This window comes from Tachypleus tridentatus, chromosome 6 (genome assembly GCF_004210375.1).
Source record: "Tachypleus tridentatus isolate NWPU-2018 chromosome 6, ASM421037v1, whole genome shotgun sequence".
Classification (NCBI taxonomy): domain Eukaryota; kingdom Metazoa; phylum Arthropoda; class Merostomata; order Xiphosura; family Limulidae; genus Tachypleus; species Tachypleus tridentatus.
Genome location: NC_134830.1, coordinates 52,275,452 through 52,303,443, shown reverse-complemented (window position 1 = coordinate 52,303,443; position 27,992 = coordinate 52,275,452). Strand labels below are relative to the sequence as shown.

The following is a 27,992-nucleotide window of genomic DNA, read 5'->3' as shown; positions in this document are numbered from 1 at the left end:
AATAAAAGGATAGAAAAATGTACTGAAATGCTTTTGCTTTCTAAAGAGTAGATTGAGTTATCAAGAAATACACCTTTATTATTTTTAATCACAGCGTCACTACTACAATTTAGCTTCTCTTATTGGTCAGAAATGTAAGGCAGGTATGACGTCAAACGCTACGTTGGTAATTTGCCTTGTCGGACCACCGCTGCTGAGGCGGAAAAGTCTTTCGATTGGTAAACAACTTGTGCTTGTGCACGAAACAACTCACCATCAACTTGCTTTCTTTACAACAGCTGAAAAGGTAAGATATAGTTGCAAAAATAAAGTCTTCTTATAAATATTATCTTAAAACAAATATGCTTTAGAATGAAATAGTTTGACTTTTGTTATTCTTGTTTCCGCCTCAAATACCGTTGAGCAAAGAGGTAAAGTTTTAGGGGAAGAAAACAAGGTAATGAAATGAAACTTTTTCATCAGTAAAGAAGTATTTTACTAACACGTCTTGTGTAAAATTGTATTGTGTGTTCAACCTCAAGGGTATTCAACACCTCGAAAAATCCTGTTCATTCGTTTTAACATTTGTGCACAAAGCTATACAAAAGTTATCCACACTAGCCATCCCTAATTTTGAGCTGATTGACCAGTAGGAGAACAGTTTGTCAAGAAGAACCATTGTCGATCAGTTCTTGGGCTACACTTATCTGATTAAATAGTAGTATTTGACTGTCATTTTCATAGCGCATTTAAAAAATAATCCTAAAATGCGAAGAGAATTTCGGCTTGAGTGAGGTGCGAACCACGAAAATAATTCTAAGTACTCGTTAGTAAGGTTCTTTAAAAAGGGGGTGGGGTATAAATTTACTGCAATATCCTTATTTCAGTTTAATTTTTGGTCAAGAATACTTGTGACAGTCTGCATAACGTACGAGCTCGCAGACTGGCTGGAAGGAAGCGAATGGACAGCACCCCCAGCCAACTGTTGGACTTTTAAAATCGAATAGTGATATTTCACTGTCACTCTTTTAAAGCTTGCAAGATCCAAAAGTTCGCGACCCCTTAACCCTTGTATCTACAGTCGGGCGAGCTGATAACTTCTGGAACTTAGTTATGTAAAATATGAAGTACTATAGGCATTTTTAGGGCACATAAATAACAGTGTTTATGTGTACTAACTGGCTAACCCTATTAATACACGGGAACGACACGATAACTGTAATGTAAGGGATCATATAACTAAAGTGAGGAAAAGAGGTAACGTACAGAGGCCAAACCCGAACACTGACACTGCTTAACTTCCAAAGAGGTTCTAATAGTAGAAAACTAGTGACATTCGACCCTGCGGTTCGACAGTTGTAAGCGGACACACAAAGATTTTGTCAATTAGTGGTGTAGTTATTGCAAGCGTATAGGTCTTTCTAGAACCATATATGGGAAGAGAGGAATGAGTGTGCGTGTGTTTTTCATATGTGTGTTTTTCTTTTAACGAATCAGAGCCTATCTTGCATGACAGACCTCCACCTGAAAAGGAAACCTAACGTTTGAGTTAAAATAATAAATATTTGTATTGAGACGATCCCTGGTGTTCCAAGCACAAAATCCAAGCAGTGGAGATATTACAAACACTTTCCTTGAAGAGTTATCAACGCCCGTAATGCGACAAACACACGTGTTTCTATACCCCTATTTATACGTATACACACACGACATTGTTAGACAGATACATATAATATGGTGTTACACAGTATAATACAACACTATTATTCAACACAATAATGTTACACAGTATCACACAACATTGTTAATAAATACGGTATCTTGTTAGTGAAATGGACAGACTTTTCCATAAAATAATCTCTGGATATAAATAGAATATCTAAAACGTTATGTAAATCGTGCTGGTTTTCTACGCATGGGAAATCTTGATCATAAAGACAGCCAAACTGATACATAAAGCTAGAACCTTTGTCAAAAGACAGTAAATTTCTTTTTTCAGACAAAGCCAGGGAATGAATGGACTAGCAGAAATCTGTCCACCGCTGTACAGAGAGAACGAGATTAAAGAGTGCGAATCCTCAAACACGTCTAAAGCTCCCTAATCCAAAGACTGCCAAACTTTAACACCCTTTTATGTTACACTATAAAATAAACTGGTCACATTAAACCGAAGTCCTTTCTAACATCTCATGTTCTACGCTACCTTCTAACTTATACTGTAAGATAAACTGGTCACTTTAAACTGAATCCCTTTCTAACATCTTATGTTCTACGCTACCTTGTAACTTGCATTGTAAGATAAACTAGTCACATTAAACCGAAGTCCTTTCTAACATCTTATGTTCCACACTACCTTGTAACTTACACTGTAAGATAAACTGGTCACTTTAAACTGAATCCCTTTCTAACATCTTATGTTCCACACTACCTTGTAGCTTACACTGTAAAATAAACTCGTCACATTAAACCGAAGTCCTTCTTAAATTCTTGTGTTAAAAAGTTGATGTCCCGTGAAACTTGTACGTAATAGTGGATCTTCATTCTAAATCAAAATTTATATATAAATCTCTCATATTGTGTACAAGAACAATCAACCGTCTACTTAACTATTCTTTGTTGGTCATTTGTGCTAATTGTTTTATGATGTTTCGCAATTACGAGAAACCCACTTGAAGTAAAAATGTATCTCACGACGGCTGCTATGGGTATTATCTTTTTTACTAATGAAGCAGAGAACAACGTTTTGACCTTCTTACTTCATCTTCAGATTAACAAAGGAGATGAAACGTTGTTCTCTGCTTTATTAGTAAAAGTATTAATACCCTTAGCAGCCTTCCTGAGATACGTTTCATGTTGTTTGTTACATCTTGAATAACATGCCTTAGAATATTAAAATAATAATCATTATTAAAGAAGAAAGAATCATTACGCTTGTAATATTACGCAAAGAGATCATTAAAAGTCGTTAGTGCTGATATGGAATTCAGATGGAGTCTGTTATCTAAGAAACCCATAACTATGTGCTTTTTAATTTTCTTAGTGCTATTACTGGGAAAAAATGTTTTGGAAAAGGTTGTGCCAAAATATTTAAAAAATATTGAATTTTTAGAATGTTTTGAATTTTCTATACAATTTAATTTTACCAAAGAAACAGGGTTCTGGCATGGCCTGGTGGGTAATGCGTTTGTCTGAAACCTTGCCCATCATGGGATTGAGCCTCATCACCAGAATGCTCGTCCTTTGAGCTGTGAAGGGTTTTATAATGTTACAATAATCGCACAATTTGTTGGTAGAGATTTACTCATTACCTGACAAAAGACGGGTTTAACTAACTGCCTTCTCTCTACTTCATCCCTTCTACACTAGAAAGAGCTAACGCAGATATTTCTTGAGTACTTTTACACGAAATTCAACAAATAAACAAACAAAACCAAACGAAATCGCCCATTTAAACTTGAAATCTTAAGTTCCAAGACTCTTTATAGAAGATTGTAACTTCAGATTTGCGTTGGATGAATTTAGCTAAAACTCGGTAACGTAGATAACGCCGAACATTTTCACGCTTTATTTTCGTATGAGAAACTACCTGAGTCTGTAGCCAAATAAGTGTATAATGTTCTTCCATTGTATCGTATATAATTATATAAAAACAATAGTTATCCATTCTACCACTAGGGACATGTAGTCCTAGTTCTCAATCTAAATAATATACATAATTTCGTACAGATCAGTAAGTTCGTTGATGTTTTGTTATTATCCTTCATATTTTGCATCATTCCTCAAAACTAGTTTCTTTTGTGCAGTTTGTTGTTTTACTTTAGTTTCTCTAAAGGTCGAGAATTTATCATGCTTCACGCAATTATCGGCCAAACGAGAGTTACATCAATGGCTGAAATGTTAAAAATTGTTAAATATTAAGTTTTAGATGGCCAGTCCTAACTGGTGATATTTTTCACTCCCATAAAGACATACTTAGTCCTCTCATGTTTCACTAATATGCTTTAAAAACGCACAGTATTGTGCTACCATTTTCTATTTAAATTATATGTATTATTTTTGAGGTAAAAGAACGCATCACCACATACGTATATAGAAGAAGTAATTATTAAACTCAAATTGTTTAGTAGACATATATTTGTTTACTGAAACTGGAATCTAGCATTTCTTATATTATATATAAGTCAAACTATCGGAAAAGTAACACTGAAAGCAATAGGAATGACACTGGTGACTACGACGAGATTTCTGTCAAGAACGAGAGGGAAGAAAGTGATGATAATTTTGACGATGCTGTTAGAGTGGTATCAAAGTTGACATATCCAAAACGTGGCGCATCTGGTACAAAAACTGACACCTCCAGGAAGTGTGCTTTAGTTAAGACAGCTGATATAAAAGTTGAAATCTCCAAAAGATGGAAGACCTGGTACAAAAGTTGAACCTCCACGAGATGGTACATCTGGTACAAAAGTTGAGATTTCCATGAAGCAGTACTTTAGGTGGTTCAATTGAAATAATAGCAGACATCTCCAAGAAGTGGTACCTTAGATGGTACAGCTGCTATGAAAATTGACACAGCAGAATTTCACGTAACTCACTATTTAAACGTGGTCATTTATTTAATAAAGGAAACAAACACTTGCAATTTAACAGTGAGTAGAATGTGACAAAAAGGTCTCATGTCGGTCAAACATTTCTTACGTGTGTTATTTAGAGGGCTAAGATTGAAATATGTTGTAAGCTGATCCATTATACATTTTTCAAATGTTTTTTTCAATAAGAATGTTACAAAGTAGGTTAGCAGCGAAGAAGTTAAGATAACGAAGCGAATAAAAACAGAGAGCATCCAATGCTCTTAATGATAGCTTACTGATATACCCTATTAACTGTATGTATCCTTCAGGACAGCTTACTGTTATACCCTATTAACTGTATGTACCCTTCAGGATAGCTTACTGTTATACCCTATTAACTGTATGTACCCTTAAAGACAGCTTACTGTTATACCCTATTAACTGTATGTACCCTTCAGGATAGCTTAATGATAGACCTTATTAACTTTATGTACCCTTAAAGACAGCTTACTGTTATACCCTATTAACTGTATGTACCCTTCAGGATAGCTTAATGATAGACCTTATTAACTGCATGTACCCTTCAGGATAGCTTACTGTTATACCCTATTAAGTGTATGTACCCTTCAGGATAGCTTACTTTATGTCCTCCTCACTCTCTCTCTCTTTCTATGTATATATATTAGTGAAAATTAATACATTTTGATAAAGTTAAGTAAACAAGATCACAAGGAAGAACTGCGTTAAAACAGCAAATCCAAACTTCTGACTAATTGTATTAATTTGTTATAACTAATGGGTATATGTTTCCTAAAGGATAGCTTATTATTGATTCTTGCTAATTTTCAAACTTCCCACACTTCTTGATGGCTAGGGTATCCAGAAATTATAACTTTCGTTTTCCGCAGTTAAGTTAATACACAACATATATATATAATTTACTGTGGGTAAAAAAACTCTTGTTTACCGTTCCCCGTGTTCCGGTTACGACTTATTTATAGCACCAAAACAAAGATAAAACCTTGTAGTCCAATAAATAAATAACACATTTCTAGGGCATAAAACAAAATAAGACTAATGTTTGTTTGTTGTTATTGTTTTTGTGTCTTCCTTAGAAACCCTAAGTAGTTTTTCATTTCGATATAAACCCAAAGTTCGCGTAACTGAATAACACAATACATTCGTTGTTTTGTTTCTTTAAATTATAAAAATGTTTCTTTACTCTACAACCCGAAATCTCAAAGTTTTAAAGAATTACTTCTATTTGTGTATTTAAGTAATACACAAACAGAAGTAAGTAGAATCACTTAAAATAGAGTATGCCTTATTTATCATAGCATTAGGAATAGTTTACAGTTCAAAGAGTAGCCTTTCAAATCTTTATTTGTCTACTTACGTTGGGAATACTTCCTTATTTAAAGTGTAGCCTTATGAATCTTTATTTTCCTGGTTACATTGGGTTTGATTTGGTTTGTTTTGAATTTCGCGCAAAGCTACTCGAGAGTTGTCTGTGCTAGCCGTCCCTAATTTAGCAGTGTAAGATTAGAGGGAAGGCAGCTGGTCATCACCACCCACGGCCAACTCTTGGGCTAATCTTTTACCAACGAATAGTGGGATTGACCGTCACATTATAACGTACCCACGGCTGAAAGGGCGAGCATAATTGGTGTGACGGGGATTCGAACCCGCGACCTTCAGATTACGAGTCGAGTGCTTTGACCACCTGGCCATGCCAAGCCGTTACATTGTTCCTGATTTCAAGCATAGCCTTATGAATCTTTATTTGTCTACTTACATCGGGAATAGTTCCTGATATAAAGCGTAACCTTACGAATCTTTATTTGTCTAGTTACGTTTGGAGTAGTTTCTGGTTCAAAGCGTAGCTTTATGAATCTTTCGTAAATTTTAAATTATGATATGTTTCCTCTTCTTTTCTATTTATTTATAGAATCTATATCTGCTCAAGACGATTTTCAATTTTCTAGTTTCCTTTTTGGTCATAATAAATTATAGCAGAGGATTATGTTGACAGTATGGACTTCTACAATAAATGATCCAGGACCTCTATTGATTCAAGCTCTGAACAATGTTGCGGATTACATTAATTTCGACTTGTTTTGTGAAACAAGTAAAAGAATTAAAAAACCCTCTGGTAAATCAGGCATGTAACTAGTTAGATTAGAAAACTTTAAATAGTTTCCTTGCGACAAACATAACTGAAAACTATACCATGAGCTTACGGTCAACATACTTTCATATGAACAGGTTAGTTATTCTCAGGGGCCTGGCATGGCCTAGCGCGTAAGGCGTGCGACTCGTAATCCGAGAGTCGCGGGTTCGCGCCCGCTTCGCGCCAAACATGCTCGCCCTCCCAGCCGTGGGAGCGTTATAATATGACGGTCAATCCCACTATTCGTTGGTAAAAGAGTAGCCCAAGAGTTGGCCGTGGGTGGTGATGACTAGCTGCCTTCCCTCTAGTCTTACACTGCTAAATTAGGGACGGCTAGCACAGATAGCCCTCGAGTAGCTTTGTGCGAAATTTTTTTTTATTCTCAGTTTGTTTAAAGTACGTACATAGCAGGCCTAACAATGGAGCCACAAAATATAAACAACTAATAGAGTTCTGTAGGATAAGTCCATTAGCGTCTAACTTTCTCAAGGGATCAATGTAAGTAAATAGTTTAGTAATGCAATCTGCCAGACTTTCTAGATAGCACATTAATTAAACAACCTTGCGCTTTCAAAATTTACTTGTGTTTTGTTGTTGTTTTCTCTATACATTTGTAAAAAATATACATATGTATATCTTGAAAATAAATTCTCTAGATGACCGAAGAATTCACCAAAAGGTGCAATCAAATAGAAGAATATTATGTGATTGAACATTTAAGCATTTGGCTTTCTGGAACAAAAAATGTTTGTTCAAATGACTTTCTGAAATAGAAGGAGGTTAGATGATCAAAATATTTGACCTGATGAATTTCTGAAGTAGAAGAAGGTTAGTTGGTGGAATGTTTAACCAGATGACTTTCTAATATAGAGTAAAGTTAGGTAGCGGAACACTTGATCTGATGACTTTTCTAAAAAGAGAATAAAGATGGGTGATGGAACACTTGATCTGATGGCTTTCTAAAACAGAAAAAGGTGAGTGGTGGAGCATATGATTTGATGATTCTCTAAAATAAAATAAATGTGAGCGGTGGAACATTTAATCTGATGACTTTCTGAAAAAGATTTAACTTGGATGGTGGAGCATTTGATAAGATGGCTTCCTGAGATAGAAAACTGAAAATAAACTAGGTGCTGAAATTTCCAGTCCAAGGTAGTAAATCTTACATATAGTTATGTGTATATGAAACAATTTCATGTTACTCAATGCCTCTACCAAAAAAAAAATTCCGCATTGCTTCTTAATCCTGTTAAAGTCATGGTCGTTTTATATCTCCTAAGCCTAAAAAGTAATGATTTTCTGGTTTCTTTCCCTCGATTAATGCTGATGGTATAAAATAAACTACGTTGTTAGGTACAAAGTGCTACCTATTGCCTTTTCCTAGAGAATGTTTTACAAAGCCTAAATACATATAAAGTATAATGTTGATCCTCTGCCATTAAGGAGGACCCATCAAGTATATGTAGTCACAAATCACGATACAACATAAAACATAAGGATCTTTATGATCACATAGAAACTTGTTGTTTAGATAGAAGTTTCTATCGCAGTTACAAAACAACCATGTTGGAAGAGAAGGAATAGGTAGCTTTTAGATTAAGTGTAATCTCTAGTTTACACTCGTTGCCTAGGTTTGGCGCGACGGGTGTAGTATTGTAACAAAGCAAAATAACTGTGCAGCTATGAGATTTAGGTCGTAAGGTAGTGTGGCACTCACTGGTGGAAAGTATGTCTTTCTGCTATGTGTTTTTCTCGCGATTGTATCTGTTAAGCCTAAAGAAGGATGCATTACGAAATCCAAAATTTGTTTGCAAAAGTCAAATAAATAATGGTTCGCCTTGAATCAAAATTTAAAAATCTGGTGTAAATTCGTGTGTTCTTCTTCTTTCCACCTGCTTTATAAACCTAAATGAATATAATCATAAATACTTCCTAACTTTTACCTATCTACGTTGACCATTTCTAGACAGCAAAAGAATCGCTTTTCTTTTTTCTCTCATCAAGGCGTTCAAATGTACAAATGTGTTTCTAAAATATTTCATTTATTTATGAAGGCGGGCCCGGCATGGCCAAGCGTGTTGAGGCGTGCGATTCGTAATCTGAGAGTCGCGGGTTCGCATTCCCATCGCGCCAAACATGCTCGCCCTTTCAGCCGTGGGGACATTATAATGTGACGGTCAATCCCACTATTCGTTGGTAAAAGAGTAGCCCAAGAGTTGGCGGTGGGTGGTGATGACTAGCTGCCTTCCCTCTAGTCTTACACTGCTAAATTAGGGACGGCTAGCACAGATAGCCCTCGAGTAGCTTTGTGCGAAATTCCAAAAACAAACTATTTATGAAGATACCTCAAAATAGGCAAAAAAAAAAAGGCAATGAATTCTTCTGGTGCATTTATTTTTGTCATCCAGAAGAATAAAATAGACTCATTTTTTTGTTCTTCTTGAGGTACTAGTTAACTTTATTATCCAAACGGCTTTGTTAAATATTTTAAGGCTTCATAGTAATAGAGCTACAAAATATCTGAGATTGTTTCATGCAGCGCTCTCTAATGACACATTGGATTTTTTTTTTACGACAGTACACTAGCGAACTATTAACCGAATTTAATGATCATGATAACAACAATTATTTGGTGATAGCAATAAGAAAAAACATACCATAAAGTTTGCTATTGGAACTTTTCTATTCACGTTACATAAACATACAGTTTGAAAAATTATGACAAACGCTCTTAATAAAGGATAAAACAATCTCATATTCGGAATTAAACAATTTCACATTATATTAAGGTTAGGTACGTTATGGTAAAATCATTTTGGTTCCTCGCCACTTCCTATCATATTCTCTATAAGGCTATCATGTCAAAAATAAACCCCCTCCTTCCTGCATGATGTCTATAATCCATCTTTTATACGAAGACAACGGTTTCACAGTGCTCACTTCAACACTTTGGTCACACAAATGTCAAGTCCATAGGTGGTGCGTCTGATGACTTCCTTAGTATGTCTTCGTATGGAATAGCATAAGAACACGTTTCATTATTCAATTACTTGAAGCAGGGAACAGTTAAACGGTTATATTGTGGAAGTAACTTGTGTACCCATGACTTAGATCGCTTTTCAGATTGATTTTGTTTTGTATTGTTGTCTGGAGCACGTGGACTGCTTTCACCACTAACCTTTGTGTTCGTGGATTTCCACATCTTACTAAACGTCACACTCTGCTTATCACAACTTGCCTGTAACTTCTTGTAAATATCTTTAAGGATGGTCTTGGCGTCCCAGGTTGATCCTTGTTCCTCTGTTTTTCGATACTATTAACTACAGTGGTTACACTTGTTTTATAAATTCTAAATCTCCTATCTAAGCACATCCTTATCAACTGAATATTTGTATGAATATTTTGCGTTGAAAATGTGTGCTATACACCCTTCCAAAAACTATAAATTATCAAAAGCATTATACTACCCACAAAATACCAATGTCAAAATATAGTACTGATACACTCTGTTCCATTGCAACTTTACACGGGCTGTCACTGTTGAAAAGCTTACTTAAAATCATTTTAATAAAGCATACACTCAACCCTCTAATAGTAACTATAGTTCCGTAAGTATCAACTGATATATATACATTGCAAAAGTCATACATGTATGAAATTTAAAAAAGTGAACAAATAGGTATCTTTGAATTTTCTTTTTTGCCTTAAAACGCTTTAAACCAGACTACGACCATATTTCACGCAACTATATTAATTTTAAAAACAACATTACTTAGAATAAATTACCTACAGGTCAATTTATTCAATAGTAAATATGTCAAGACCTTCTTTCTTAGGATGTTGTTTTGTATCAAACACAAAGCTACATATGGGCTATCAGTGCTCTTCTCACCATGGGTATTGAAACCCGGTTTCTAGCGTTGCAAGTTTGTAAACACTGGAAGGGGGCTCTTTCTTAGGTAAGTTCAACATTGTTTGATTCTTCCATGCCGTTTAATTTGACACTCTTTTAAACTGCTGCTAGGTGTTATTTGCCTTTTCAATAAATATACTATATTACTGTCTCATTAGAAGTATTGAAAAGCATAGCTTTAGATATGCTTGCTACCAGTTGCTTTGTAGGCCTAGACCCCACTGGTTAGTAAACGATACGTAAAAGTTTAGGGATCATTAGCTTATTTGTGTTTAAATTGTGATATTATTTTGTAAAATATTCGTTTATTCACTTTAAAGATTTAACTTAACTATATGGCTTCCATTCAACTCATTACACTAATTAACTCTGCCAATAACCGCCGTGTAAGTTTTACAAATTGTAGAACGTTAAACTGTTATTCCTCAGCGTTTCTAGGTAACTCCTTATTCTGCAAACGGTAAAATTCCAACATTATTAAGCAACTCTTCATTCTATTCACAGTCAAATTTTACTGTTTCTAGGCATTTTTGATTGTAAAATTTCAGCGTTTCTAGGCAACTTGATTGACGGTAAAATTTCAGCGTTTCTAGGCAACTCCTTGTTCTGTAGACGGTAAAATTCCAGCATTTCTAAACAACTCCTCATTCTATTCACAGTCAAATTTTACTGTTTCTAGGCAATTTCTCATTCAATTGATTGTAAAATTTCAGCGTTTCTAGGCAACTCCTTGTTCTGTAGACGGTAAAATTCCAACATTATTAAGCAACTCCTCATTCTATTCACAGTCAAATTTTACCGTTTCTAGGCAATTTCTCATTCAATTGATTGTAAAATTTCAGCGTTTCTAGGCAACTCCTTATTCTGTAGACGGTAAAACTTTGCGAACTTTTCTGTATTCCTCCCATTGAAGAGTTTCAAAACTACTGTTGCGAAATTCTTACATCAAACGATTTTAATGCATGCATATTTTATTTCATGTATTTGTGTTCACAGTGAACCTGAAGAATGTTTGAAAAAATGATTCATAAAGCCTTCTGAAATAGTGGATAGCTCGTACTTTGAAAGAAAATATTATATGTATTTTTTACGACATTGTTTCTCATAAAATATTCGATTTGCAGGTTTTTACGGTTCACTAGATTCTCTTAATAAGCGCTCTAGTCTATAAATTCACCTGAATAGCTTCAACCCCAAACACCCCATATTCGTTCTTAAGAAAAACGTTATATAACGATCTTTATTTACGTATTTTAGAATCACAGAAATGCGTACAGGAACATTTGAGCCTAGCGTCTTCTGTGAATTGTGAATGCATATATTATTGTTTAAAGTCTTAACTGAGAACGCGATATCAGTAGTCTCCACCTAGACTGTTCCAAAACTTAATTTGTCCTGTCCTCTTTACTGTAATCTATGTAAATTTTAAGCAGTCTGCATAAAATGAATTGCAATAAACAATCACATTGGTTACAAAAAATGTATTGTTTTTCAGACAAACTATGTAGTAACACAACAAAAGCTCCATTTCGTATTGATCTAGATATAGGTTGGTTTTATTTTGTTTTTTAATTTCTCGAGGACTATCTGTGCTAGCCGTCCCTAATTTAGCAGTGTAAAACCAGCGGGAAGGCAGCTAGTCATCACCACCCACTGCTAACTCTTGGGCTACTCTTTTACCAACAAATAGTGGGAATTGACTGTCACATTATAATGCCTCCACGGCTGAAAGGGATAGCATGTTTGATGTGGATTCGAACGCATAACCCTCGAATTACGAGTCGAACGCCTTAACACGCTTGGCCATGCCGAACCCGGCCTAGGTGTAATATCAGTTAAAATTATTTAAAAACTATCCTTTCCTTCACCTTTCTTTTATTTTTGTTTCTTTCAGGATTTCGCGCAAACTGAACTAATAATTAGACTACAAGGAAGGCAGCTAGTCAATAACCAACTCTTCGGTTATCCTTGTCCAACCACATAGCGAGTTTTGGCTAATACTCTTTTGGCTCACAAACGAATCCAAGGTGCAGAGCGCATTTTTATGGTAAAGAGACGTGAGCCATGAACCCTCTATATCTCACTCCAAGCTTGGTATCCCTACGAACACGTGCGGTCCACTTTTTTATTTCTTGTGAGAGTAAGGTATAAATATATTAAAGTTTTAAACGTATCGCAGGCGCGCCAAGTTAATGTAAAATCATGTTAAATTTAAGAGTCAAAGCAATTATTGTCGACATAGCAATATTCTTCATTTCTAAATATATATAATACTTGGATTAAATCTCATAATATTTTAATATTGATTTAAAATTTTTATGTATGTTTGTGTGTTTAAACAATTTAATTGAATTCTTTTGTTATCGTTGAGGTTTCAAAAAAAACAACTAATTTTCTAAAACGATTTAATTATGTACTTCACTATTTTACTTTTACTTAGAAATTTGCGAAACTAGTATTTTAAGAATAATACTTCGATTTATTTTATATTTTACCTCTCTCAGAGCTGCTTAAAAAACTGGCATTATTAGTTCCACATTACAATGAGGTTAGATAATTCTGGTTTTTCATGTCTTGAATATTTAAAACATTCCATTCAATGAAAATATATAGCTTTCCATGAATGATCTGATCTTCAACCAGAACTGCGATAAAAAGGATTTTAATTAAAAGAGATGTGTTTTTGTTGTTGTTGTTTGTGTGGTGAAAGATGGGTTCTTTTTAAGTATACAGCAATAATTCTTGGAAATAAAACTATACCTATATTTGTTTTATTTTTACTCACCACAGTAAACCTATATCTACATAGGTTTTAAGGATGTCTAACAGTTGAGGAATACGTAGCATATGTCAGATGAATAATTCAGAATAATAAATTACCACTAGTTTAACATTCATCAAATTATATAGAAACATAGGTTGTTTGTTTGCAGTTAAACACAAAGCTGAACAATGGGGTATCTATGTTCTGCCCACTACGGGTATTGAAATTTGGTTTCTAGCGTTGTAAGTATACAGAAACATCGCTGTGCCATCTGGGAGGGAAGGGACATAAAAATATAGGTTTACTGCCATGAGCAAAACACACCATACATTAATATACACATCACTGTACGTCATTATACACTCCACCATACATTAATATACACTCCACCGTTATATATCAATTCTACATATTCTTTGCCAGAATTACTTATAAAAGGTGGAATTGCCACTGGTGTAACTCAGTGACAAGTGGAGAATCAAATGAACGACTTAGCTTCATATATATATATACTTTTAGAATTATATCCAAATAACTTTTGTTTCTTCATTTCAATTAACTGAAAAGTTTTACGAATTTTCTCGGACCATGCTTGACTTTTATAAATGTTTTCTTGGTCTGATGCTCTATATATTTTCAATACGAGAAATTCGCAACTCTGAAACAAAAATACGTAACATCAATAAATAAACCTTGAAACAGGAACCTTCTAACCCGATCTCTCTTGGGAAGAAAACATTTCTGCCTCCCTAATGCTCCAGCTATTGGTTTCTTGTTTGCTGATGTATTTTTTCTTAATCTAGAAAGAAATATATATATATATATATAGTATATCTTTGTTAGGGTTCAGTTCCATCACTAATCCAATGTGAGCACTTAACTCTAGATGTGTCGATATATTCCTCATTTGTTGTTTTTGTTTTACATAGTCTTAGTGTATTCACACAATCTCTTGTGGATCTATGACTGTTCCATGTTGGGGTTTCTTAGAACAAAAGCATCACACAATATGTAAATAAAATTATTATTACAGCTACGTAATGATGTGGTTCGAATATGTATTTAAAGAAAAATTCAGGAATTTAACGTAGTTTATTTTATTCAGTAATTTACAGTAAGTAATATGTAAAAACATGAATTACACATTGGCGTAACATGTAGAACTATCCAGTAGTGAGCGATACAAAGCAAAGCCGTGATTTGGGGGATTCAGTCACAATAACTGGTTCTAGCTGGGGATCCATGCGAAACTTTGCAGCAACAGCTTGTGTATAAAAGAACAACAACTGCATGAAAAGTGTGACTGTCAGAAGTTTGAACAACGATAAAGTTGATTACGGTGGGAAACTATCGAGAAAAATAAATCTATGTTTGTATATACTGTGTTAAAAGAGGGTATTATACTTGTTCTTCTAAATAATTGTAAGATTAAGGTTTCCATATGTCCATGATTCGCTACGAATTGTAACAACTCAGCGTGTGATTGAAAACCGGGATTGTTTTGAATTTCGCGGAAAGCTACACGGGGACTATCTGAGCTAGCTGTCCCTAATTTATCAATAAAAAACAAGAGGAAAGACAGCAAGTCCTTACCACCCACCACCAGCTCCTAGACTACTATTTTACCAACGAATAGTGGAATTGACCGAAACATGTTACCACGGATGACAGGTCGAGCATGCTTGGTGGGACGAAGATTCGCAGGTTGCGAGTTCACTACCCTAATCATCTAGAAGTTAGAAGTTTATTTTTCTAACGCTGTAACATGACGCCCTTTTCTCTAGAAGCGCCATCCCAGTTTTCCAAAATGTTCCAAGTTAGTTTAATTTGATTCACATCGAACCTAATCAGATTCTGGTCATTGTACACGTTAGAACATGGTGCATTATCGTAGTTAAAGAGGTTGGTCCTTTGGCATATAGTCCCGTGGTGACAGAGTTGGATCTTTTCACGTGGAATCTCATGGTGAAAGAATGAAGTCCTTTCACAAACAATCTCGTGGTGAAAAAGGTGGACCATTTCATATACAATCCAATTGTTAAAGAGGTGGGTCATTTCACATATAATCCTATGGTGAAAGAGGTGGGTTCCTTCAGATATAATTCCATAGCGAGAGAGTGTGTGTGTGCGATTTTCTTATAGCAAAGCCACACCAGGTTATCTGCTGAACCCACCGAGGGGAATTGAGCCCCTGATTTTAGCGTTGTAAATCCATAGACTTACTGCTGTACTAGCGGTGGGCCATAGTGAGAGAGGCGGGTCCTTTCACATATAATCCCATGGTGAAAGAAGTGGGTCGCTTCACATTAACTTAGAATGTCATGATGCCATAAACCATTCATAATGTCTTCCTTACTGGCAGAGTTCCAATCTGCTAAAACAGACTTATAGCGTAGTGGTGCCTCCACCGCTGTGAGGTAACCAAGTCATATTCAAAGCCTTCTCCATTTTAGTGCCAAACCCACAAAAAACCATCCCGTCCAATGTTTCGGAATATCACATTCATTTCTTTAGGTATCTTTATAGAAAGGTAACTTATGACGAAAAACGACTAACAATGTTGCTGGTACAAATATTTTGATCACATCGTCTGTTTTTAGAAATTTTTATAAACGAATGAAATATTCCAAAAACATTGCATTTCCACATATATTTTTTAATATCGTATGTTTTAGCTAATTAATTAAAATCAATTTAATGTAATAAGAATTCATATAACTCCTCCATAAATCTGGTGTGAGAATACTGTGTCATGCCATACCCCCCTCAGTGTCACAGCAGTATGTCTGCGAACTTACTATGCTAGAAGCCAGGTTTCAATACCCGTGGTGGGCAGAGCACAGATAGCCCTATGTGTAGTTTTTTTCCTTAACTTCAAGCAAACGAACGAGCTATGGCATTTTGTCATATACCAAGAAGACTGCAGAAGCATGGTTAATTATTATACTCCAGAAAGACTGTAGAACCATGGTTCTTTTCATCATACGTCAAAAATTTAGTAAACTTATTTCCCGAAAAATTCGAGTTGTTTCTGTGATATTTTGTGACCTGTGTTGTTGTTTTCTTGAACTCCATTAACATGTACTTAAATGTTGTTTTTCTAATTCAATGAATAAGTACACAATCCACTAACGTTTTCAGTATTTGTCACTTATGTGAGTAAATATGCTCCATAAGTTTGATTATCTTCATTATACATTATTGCCAAGTGCAAGAATTTATATTGATAGTCATTATTGTATATTGTTGCCATATACAACAGTTTATATCTGGTTGTTGTATCTTACGCAGTAGATATTCCGTAATGGTAAACGAGATTATGCATTACATCGGGAGACTTGACAAATTTGTGTAGTCCTATGCAATTGCTATGACAGCAGTTGTATTACCCATGTACTCAACTACAAAAATTAAATAACAACGAAACATTTGTATTTTTCTTTCCAAGTATGAATTAAAAAGTCAGAGAGACGTTCAATATTGGTGAAATTTGTTTATTATAAAGATCGCAGATAAACAACACCATTCAAGTCGAAATATTCATGTACAAATAACAAAAAAGCAATATTTACAAAAAATGACAGTATTTGGCTGCACAAGTACCAAAGACAATTATAACTTATTAAGATGAACAAACCTAATAACGTAAGTCTTTAGTAGCTGGTAGGTTCATGACTTCTCTGCATCTGATCTCCATAAAACTGATAATATTTCGAATAATTTGTTGAAGCAACAAAGTTAACTCCTGAATGAGAGCAGTTTGAACTCCTGGACAGTTGTAGCAGTTTGTTTTTCTCTATCTGTTCTCCACAGCAAGTCTCACGCATACTCAATCAGATTTAGATCCGGTGACTTTGCAGCCCTGTCAATTATATCTATTCCTACACCCTGAAAATTTTGCAACGTGATACTGGCGATGTGAGGAGGGGTGTTATCCTTCTGACATCACTAGCAAAAGGGAGAATAACAGGTATCAGAGTTTCATCCACGTAACATCTTGATGTCAGAAATCCTCCATCCACCATAAAGAGGTTTGTATGTCCCGACATGCTGTCCCACATCATGACTGACCCCAAAGGCATCATCGTGAACAATGTTACAGGCCGAATATCATTGTCCTTCATGTTTAGACCCTCATACAGTAATCTCTTGAAGATAAACAGAATATTTGAATAATACAGGAGTCCATTGTTGAAGGGTACAGGATAACACGTACCTGAGCAAACCCCTATTAGATGCTTTTGGATTGGTACAGGGGCTCTAACTGGTATTCTGGACCTAACCCTAGCTTTATGAAGTCTGTTTCTGACTGTTAAACACTCCAGTGGCTTGCTCAAGCTTGTTCCTGTGCTCCCTAGCTACTGGTGCAGTTTCTAAGAGCTAAATTCTGCAGATATCTGGTGTACCTGTATCCCTTCCTCGACCCTGACCTATGGTTTATTCTTCCGTGATCTATTATCTGTGCCGAAATCTACTACTGGCCACAAATTATGACACCTCAGTCTGGGCGCGGCCCTCTTGAGGCAGTGTGACACTTTTGCAAAGTTCAGTTTCAGCTGATGATTTCTAACAAGGCGCACACACTTTACAAAATTCAATACCAGCAAAGAAAAAACAAACAAACATAAACCTAGCATTATCTCAACAATAAACATCCCTCTTAATCAATCAAAATTAGCCTATCGTTTTGCAGAATTTGGATCATTTCTTATTTTAGTCTTTCACATAAGATATCATTGAGATATAAACTTGTAAACCATAGGTTGGAGTAGTGTAATCTTCTACAATAAACATGTTAAATTTGAAACAAAAAATATTGATAACATAAAAATATATGAATTTCAACAAACCTCATTATCCTTTCATTTTTATGAGAAGTGTATTTTTGTGGCATATATTTTTGTGCTGGGATTTGAAAAGATTAAACAAAAGGGAGGTAATTAGGAATAGCATTAATATAATCCATGTAGAAAATAAAATCTGCTGTCATGTTTTAGTTAAATATTCGTATAGTCTCTCTGAGATAAAAGTTTAAAGAAGTATTGATTTTGTAATATATTCATCGCAAATCCACAATCAACAAACAAAAAAGTCTAAATTTTATTAGAAGGAAAAATTTATTTAAAAAACAAAAGATGTATACAATAATCACCTTATTTATCTGTATTTAAATTTGTCAGTAAAAAGTTTTGTTCTATCAGGTCATCCTTTAAGTAATGTCCGATTTTAGGATCAGAGAAAGAATTTAAAACGCTTTTAATGTTACTTAAACAATAATGTATGTTCCATTATTATTAATTATTTTCTGCTAACGATTCACAAGCTTCTTATGCCACTTCTATGACATTTTTTGGGTTTGGAGGAAAAGACTGTAGATAGGATAGTTTTGACATCTTCACGTGTTTCAAGCTCTTTTCCATCAAGATAGTTCTACAAACTTTGAAATATATTATAAACAGATGTGACAAGGTCTGGAGAATAAGGAGGATGTGGAAGTTTCTCCCAATCTAGCTCTTCAGTCTTTACAAATATGATCCTTGCTGTATGGGGCCATGCAATATCCTGGTGTAACAACACATTTACGATTGATCAAAGCAGGCCTCTTTCCTGTCAGTGTAATATTTAGGTGCTCTATCTGTTGACAATAGAAGTCTGATGTAATAGTTACATTGAGTCGCAGCAACTCACAGTGGATCTCACCGACAATATCTCATCAAACGCTTAACAAGACTTTCTTTGGGTAGAGGTCCATTTTGGGCTGTGCTTTAGTCAGTTTACCAGCACTGAGCAATTGTCTGCAGTGCTTAATATTTTTATAATATATCCATTTTTTATCTCCAGTCATTAAAAAAAAGGTGAGTGATGTTCACGAGAGTGCAGAGAACTGCAAATGTTCGCTCTTGCTCCAAGATTGGTTTCTGTCAAATCATGGGGAACCCATTTTTCAAGTTTTGACACCTTTCCAAGCTGTTGCAGATGACGGTGAACTGTTGAAAGTGTTGAATTAAGCTTCTGTGCTAGTTCTTCAACTGTTACAGCACAATTTTCATCAAATGCAGCCAGCATCAAGTCATCATTAAACTCAACAGGACGATCTGAACGTGGCGCATCACTTAAGATGTAGTCACCTGATATGAACTTCTGAAACCACCTTCGACATTTTCTTTCATTGAGAGACTCCGCACCACAAACACCTTGAATGTTTCATGTAGTTTCTGCTGCACTATTGCCTTTTTTAAGCTCATAAAGCATCGTTATATGCCTAATGTGCTCCTCTGACACATTCATTTTCCCAAGGGTTTATTTTATTATGATCTAAAAAAGTGGAGTTGAGGTAGTTTCTTTTATTTTCCTGAACATTTTCATGCACGTCCTACGACATATTTTTGTCAGTGAAACCTTCTACAAAGACAAAAATGACGATGCACTTTCTGTATTAAATTTTCGGACATTACTTGTGGGATGACCTAATACTTTTACGCCATTTAACCAAATTCTGTCGACAACTTTTTTAATAATACGCGCGTATTCTTGTCCACTTAGGAGCGAGTTCCTTGCTGCTCATGCGTACTTGATAATTATGTTTTCGTTACTCAACTGAGACAACTGAGTATTCGTTATCCCAAAAGACAGACTTAGTACATAATTATGAGTTTACTGACTAATTTGACTTATAGCTTATCGTAGCGCCTCCTTGCCTTGTGTCAAAGTGATAAACCAGTAACGGGAAATTGCACGGTCGTTAATTAGCTTGTCAACAAGCTGCGGTCGTTATGGTGATAAACTAAAAGTCGAGTTAAACTACTCATCTTTATCCGCAATTCTAAAACTGTAAAACTTATGGTGAGGGGACATAATTCCACAAAAAGTTTTAGGTAAGATGACAAAGAAATTTGGTCTCACATGATCCCCATTTCCTACCTTTTCAAAAATGATCCCTACGTGATGCCATAATTTGGATATATGTGCTAATCTGGCGTGATTGGAAATACTTCACATCAACTGACAATTAGAACGCACCTTTCGAACTTGTGTCAGAAGTCGCCCCCACCCCAAACGACACCCCTGATCGTAATCCCATTTAAGATAATCAAACCTGTTGCCATAAAAGTTTTTTTTTTTTTACTTTTATTATAAACAGTTGCATTTTACAATAGTAACGGGAACAGCAAATATTGGAAGTAGTTATTTACCTACGTATTTAGTAATTTATGTTTGGTTACTCCAATATAACTTTTACCCTCGGTAATGTATGAGATCTTTAGTTTCGAACATTACTTTTCGTACAGTCGTTAGTAAAAGTCAGTTTTTAAAGACTCAAATTGTTTGGTACAGTAAATATCAGTTTTAAATAACATATTTAGGCTAACCCCTAAGTTGTAGCATGCTGTTTTCAAACTATCGGGATGTAGGCCTATCCTTCCCCTTCGTGCGATTGGATTTGTACACCAAACTCGCTCAAGTTATCATTTGTTTCCTGTTCACAAGCTATAGGAACCTTATGACATTAACTTTTGTAATTCTAACATTAATCTAGCAAACAAACGTTATATTAAAAAGATTAGGTGCTTTTTTTCTTTCAGGAAATGCAAGGGAAAATAAAACGTTGGTTAACAATTAGGGTTATTGAAAAACCACATTAAATGGAAAAAAATATCAAAAGATTTAAAATTAGAGGTAACGTCTTCTGGAAGTCTGTTCTATTGTAGTTTTTGTTTTAATTATTAACTGCCACGATTATGTGTTATTTTATTATAAGTAAACATTAATAAATCTAATTTTATATCACGTACCAAAATAAAACTCCCATATACGCACTTTAAGGGCTCGGCATGGTCACCTGTGTTAAGGCATTCGACTCATAATCCAAGGGTCGCGGGTTCGAATCCTCGTGGCACCAAACATGCTCGCCCTTTCAGCCGTGGGTGCGTTATAATGTGATGGTCAATCCCACTATTTATTGGTAAATGAGTAGCCCAAGAGTTAGTTGGTGGTGAGTGGTGATGACTAGTTGCCTTCTCTCTAGTCTTACACTGCAAAAACGGGGACGGCTAGCGCAGATAGCCCTCGTGTGGCTTTACGCGAAATTAAAAACAAAAAAAAATTGTACTTTAAGTTGGTTAAAAATACAGACTGGCGAGTCTTAATAATGTATTAGTTAAATTGAAAGAAATGTGTCATCTATAGCTACTTTTTTACTTTAATATTATTAAGAAATCCTAATCAAAAGCTATCAAACTGTGTAAATCAAAAGTAAAACCATTTAAAAGTGACATTAATCAAGACAGTCCAGTATAATATATTTACTAGAACTACTTAATGTTGCAAATAATTGATTACATCAGAAAATTAAAGCCTCGTCTTAAACTTGCATTTTTTAATCAGTTGGTAGGTACTCTCGGTATGTAAATATTTTCGGCCATGATCCACTAACAACTAATATATTTTGGCCAATTTAGTATTAGTCGTGATTCTAATCGAACCATGCACTTTTCAGTTTTGAACTATACAAAGATTATACGTGTTTGTGTTCATATTTTACCAATAATAGAAAACACTGTCACGGAATATGCCTTCAAATACTTCTAAACCAGGAATAGGTTTTATTTATCCGATAACATTATTTTGTCATCGCTTTTCATGATAATTAAAATTTTGTTCGCATTCACATTACATTACATATATACATTAATTTATATAACTTATTTTTAAAATATGTACTTTCTGGTTGTGTTCAGTACTAATCACTTTGAACACTCGAAACATAAAAATACATTTGTATTTATTTATTATGATGTCCCCCGATGGCTCAGTAGTAAATTGAAGAATTTATCATGTTATCATCCAGAGTTCAATTCCCCCTGAAGATTCAGTGGTAAGGTTGAAAGTTTATAACGCTAAAATCGATGGTTCGAGTCGTAAATGTGAATAGATAATTGTGGTTGTTTGCTTTAAAACAAAATCACATGAGGTTATCTGCTTCGTCTACTGCTGGGAATTGAACCCTGTGTTTTAGCGTTATAAGACAGTAGAATTACTGCTGTTTCACCAGTAGCTTTATGTTGCCAAACCAGCTCAAATTAATTCTGTGTATCCATTTCACCATAAAATGAAACAATCATCCTTGGTATAAAAAGATAGTATACAATAATCTTTATTATTCGTACGTATGTTGTTGTATTTTAAAAGCAATTCATATTTTTATTTGTTATTATACAGATTAGATAAGTTTCTGAATTGTGAGCGTTTGAGCATAAAATAATCATTTCAACTAAAATCATAGCATATTATAACCAAAAACATAACAGAATCTTTGTGACCAAGAGTCATGGTATCTCGGAGCATGATGTGACTGGGAGAACAGCAGAGTAACTATAACTTCAAACATGAAAGAATCATTGGACAGGAAGCACGACTTATTATTATAACACAGTCTAACATATTTTTAATGTGTTAAAAATGACAAGTGTGACAGAAAGACTTATCAGTAGTCATAGTAACATCCACTGTTTAACCCTTTGCCATACAAGCTGAAAAATGCAAAACTCTTCATATATTTCTCTACCTGTTCCCCAGTGGCACAGTGGGATGTATGCAGACTCACACTGCTAAAAACCGGCTTTCGATAACTGTGGTGAACACAGATAGCCCATTGTGTAGCTTTGTGCTTAACTCCCAACAACCAGTTGTTTCTCCACCATATAGTCATTCAGATATGCACAGTAAAAAATAGTGACCTTCATAATGTCAACAGCAAATTTCTGTATAGTTATATAACACACTTAGAGCTTGGCATCATTACATGCAATTATTTCATCTGATACTTCTACAAGACATAATAGTAGCTAAATGTTACATTTGACATAAAAATTCAACATTAACAGATAAATTACATTTCAGTACATTATGTCAATTTTGCCTTAATTTCATAGCCTAAACTCGAAACGAGGGAAACACATCTGGATTCCTCTCAACAACAACTTCATACTTAGACAAAACAATGATTTCAGTAACTAGGTTACAGTCTTAGTTTCCCATTGTTTCTTTGTTTGTTGAATTTCGTGCAAAGTTACTCAGGAACTATCTGAACTAGCTGTCCCTAATTTAGCAACGAAACAATGGAGAGAGGACAGCTAGTTAACAATATCCACCACCAACTCTTGGGCTACTCATTTACCAACGAATAGTGGGATTAGCCATCACATTATAACGCCTGTGTGGTGTTAGGTGTTATAATTTATCTTGGACAAGCCTCCAATTTATTACTTTACGCATTACAATTTCAAATAGCCCGTGATTGAGTTAAATTTTAGTTTAGAAGTTAATTAAATGTCAATATATATCAAATTTAAGATATTTGACAACAAGATTTATACACACTGTTTTCTTTCTTAATACAGATATATTTTAATATACAAACAAGAATACAATTTCTAATAACGGTTATTACAAATAATTGTTCATGTACAAAAGTTTTACAAATTTACAAACAACGTTGAGTCTTCTATCTGGTCTGTAACTGAATATTTTAACGACGATTCACGATGATCGTATTAATTTCGAGTTGAAATATACTTTACTTAACAGATAGTTAGCTAGCTCTTTTATCACACGTAAGTTTTCCAACACTGAAGTTATCTAATGTTTTCGTAAAAATACTAACGTCCTATGATAATCTGCTGAAGTTAGACGATTTGTAACGTTCAAGATCTATAAACATTTCTGGTCAAATCTCTATAGTTCCCAATTAATAATCGTTTAACACAGTTATAACTTCCAAGGTTTGTAGCATACCAACTGCAGCGAGTTGATTTGTAAACGTTAAGACGAGGTTCTAGAAATTTCAGTTAGCTTAACAATACTGGAGATACGCTAATAATATATTGTCAATTCTTACACTTGAGAATCTTCTACAAGGTTAGAGGATAAACAAGAATTTCGCAATAGACATTTAACAGTATAAGTTACATGCATTTCTAAAAATACTTTTAACTTCAATATTAAAATAACTGTACAGTAGTACGTCCGTCACAATGGCTAAAAGAGCGATCATATTCAGTGACAGAGATTCGAATCCACAGATTTCGAGCCGAACACCCTAAACAAAGACAACAAAGAAGGAAGCTAGTCATTTGCGTTCACCACCAACTCTTTGACTACACCACACCCACGGCCTCAAACTGCGGAGCGCATTTTTGCGATAAAAGGTAACAAACTATAAATTGTTACACCTAAGAATTCGTCATCATTAGCTATTGTATGATGAACTTTGAACCAGAATACTATAGAACTGGCAATATGATTCACAAAGATGTGCCCCCCAGTGGCTCAGCGGTATGTCTACGGACTGAAAACGCTAAAATTCGGGTTTCGATACCAGTCGTGAGCAGAGCCCAGATAGCCCATTGTATAGCTTTCTGCTTAATTCAACAGCAACACAAAGATGTAAAGGGATAAAACATGGCGGCTTAACAAGCTCGATCATTCACGTTCCGGTCTTCCAGAGAACAATTGATTTATTTAAATTTCATTTCTATCAAGTAACAAAACGGGTTTCACTACTGACAGTCCTGGTCTGGATATTCAACTATAAAAAAGATAGTTTTGTTTCATTCATACAGCATGCTTTGCTTTATAAAGTAGTAACTATAAGTAAGTTGTACAATTCTTGACCAATCTTAACTAGATAAATAAATAAATAGAACAACTTATTCTACATATTTTTTAAAAACCAGGAAACTGTGATGTTTGTAATGATATTTACGTTAACATTACTCTATTCTAGGCCAGCTGTATGTTTTGCTGAGTTAGGAGGCAGAATGCAATATGTACATAGCTCACTGTGTAACTTTGCTCTATAAACTACAAACATTACTGCTATATTGTAAGGTGAAAATGCTCGCAAAGTAATTAAACAAAGCAGTATACAGTGGTTCCACTTGTGCATTTATAAACTTTATTGTATAACACAAACTTTAATAAATTCTGTTTTAACTTCTAGGATTAAAACAAGCATGGTCAATTCTACTGGGTGGACACCTTTTGTAACCTCCTATATTAATACAAGACATCAGGATGAGATCGACTACATCGAGAGTATCGGTAATTTCACGAACTGGACAACAGAAAGTCAGTATTGTCCAGTCAATAATTCCGTCAACATTAGTTTGGCTGCAAGTTTTAGTTGGCCTGCCAGTTCGGAAATTCCATGGATAGTTTGTATGTCGCTGCTTCTTTCTTTTTTGATCTTGACTACTGTTCTTGGAAACATTTTAGTGATCGTCGCAATTCTAACCGAAAAGAATCTTCAGACTGAGGGTAACTATCTCGTACTGTCTCTAGCCCTAACCGATTTAACAGTAGCCAGCTTAGTTATGCCGCTAGGTGCCGTGTACGAGGTTAAGCAAGAATGGATATTTGGTGTTGCGCTGTGTGACGTATGGACATCATGTGACGTCTTGTGCTGTACAGCTTCAATACTTCACCTTCTAGTTATCGCTGTAGACCGATATTGGGCCGTCACAAATGTGGATTATATCCACAAAAGAAGTATCCGCCATATTGGAATCATGATACTTATTGTCTGGAGCGTATCCGGTATTGTATCGCTTGGACCTGTTCTTGGCTGGAGAGATTCGGAATACAGCAAACGTATTCTGTCACATAAAATCTGTCTAGTAAGTCAAGACTTAGGTTACCAGATTTTTGCCACATCCGCCTCCTTCTACATTCCGTTAGTGCTAGTCCTTTGTCTCTACTGGCGAATATATCTGGAGGCTCGAAAGAGAATTCGGCGAAGGAGTGGCTATCGTTCATTTCAAAGACTTTCTGTGCCCCCTCCCGTTTTTTCCATGACAGAAATGACTACGTTTATGACGAACTCGTCAAGTAACCCGAGTCTTGAAACGACTTTCAGAAACGGACAAGTGGCAATACGTGACGATTCCCATAACATTCACACCCGTTGTGATAGGAAGAATAAAAAAAAACCAAAGCATTCCTCGGCAGAGTCAAACAGAGAAAGAAGGGCTGCCAAAACATTAGCAGTTATTACTGGAGTGTTTGTCGTTTGTTGGTTACCCTTTTTTATAACAGTTGTTGTCCTACCAATGTGTGGTGGTTGTCGTCTACCATCTTACTTGTTCAGCCTTTTCGTATGGCTTGGATATTCAAATTCGATGTTAAATCCTATTATCTACACTATATTCAGTCCCGATTTTCGGAGAGCCTTTAGGAGAATGATATTTCATTCTAAAAAATAACTTACATTTACTTACATGCATTATGTGCCTATAGCTATAAAGCACATAGTTCTAATCTTCATGTTTTAACAACGGTTACTATGAAATTTTGTGTGTCCTGTTCAAGTATACAAGTAAAAGTAAATAATACAGTTATTTCGTCAGTTGCTGGTATATTAAATAATGATTCCTATTTACACGAAACCTCTTATTCGATAATTATTATTAGAATGAACGTTTCGCACGTGGCTTGAACTGGAGAAGGCTTAATAAACTGTAAGATTTTCCATGGTAAAGAAAGAATAGGACGTTAAGAATTAGATTAGTTGAAACAAACTGGTTTCAACCAGTAAAATATACAGTGATGCACTTTGAATACAATAAACACTTTTGCTTCCTTGTGGTAGATATTACATATAACAACTGCAAATGCAAACAAACTTCGCTAAAAAACAGTTAATATTTATATACGACGACTAGTTCACAAATATTAGCTACTTTCTGTGTAATATTGATGCATGAAATATAATTGTACTTGTGCAGAACATGAAGGCCATGAATCTCAAGTACGTTAATAAAACCTGCTTAAGTTATCCTGTGGTATCATTCTTTGGTTTAAAACTCAGTTATTAGTACAGATCAAAATAGAGTATTCCAAGACTTATTTATCAGTATCTTTAATTAAATTATGCAGCTTTGAAAAAAAAAAACATCCAACTGCATTACGTTATAATTTGATACCGTATTACAGAGAAACTTAATGCTAGTGTTCCTGAGTAACTACAAAATCAAACTCCAAAACCATAGTATAAAATTCTTCAAACAGCAGCGTTAGTCACTTGAAGTTGGCCTTTCCAGTCCTGGTGTCGAGTTATTTAATGTTACGGCCATTTTCTAATTTCAAATTGAACCAGAGAGATTGTGATTCTTTAAAGGGAATCACATTAAAAAAGGTGTAATGTATAAATTTAAAAAACTTAAATGACATTAAAAAGATTAATGGCCTTTAAAAAACTAAAAACTTTATCAGGGTAAACAGTGTCACCATCACCAATAACACTGTCTAATGTTACGGACAAACCTTGGGACCGAACAGTGTTAAAATGGTGCCGTTGTTGAGAGTCGTAACGATGACAAGAAAGTAAAATATGGTTTATAGTGATCTGAGTGTTACATATACTACACACTGGTGCATCAGTTATAAATAAAAAAACGATGAGTTACAAAACTGTAACCAATGCGTTGTCTAGTTAAAACAACTTCCTCTTTACAGTCATTATGGAAGCAAGACGACCAAAGTCCAATATAGAGTTTTATTTGGAAAAGCTTGTTTTCGCGTTTATCATTCCAAGTC

The 27,992-nt window shown here is 34.9% G+C and overlaps 1 pseudogene across 3 annotated transcripts; it reads left to right on the top strand.

Moving 5' to 3' along the window:
* Window positions 1–144: 144 nt before the first annotated feature.
* Window positions 145–26,802, top strand: LOC143252504 (5-hydroxytryptamine receptor pseudogene; annotated as a pseudogene). 3 transcript variants are annotated; one of them, XR_013029020.1, is made up of 4 exons: window positions 152–286; window positions 7,377–7,694; window positions 12,528–12,778; window positions 25,399–26,802. The product of XR_013029020.1 is annotated as a 5-hydroxytryptamine receptor pseudogene, transcript variant X3 (transcript). The 3 variants fall into 3 exon arrangements; XR_013029018.1 differs by lacking the exon at window positions 7,377–7,694 and having other exon boundaries at window positions 153–286; XR_013029017.1 differs by lacking the exons at window positions 7,377–7,694; window positions 12,528–12,778 and having other exon boundaries at window positions 145–286.
* Window positions 26,803–27,992: the final 1,190 nt, after the last annotated feature.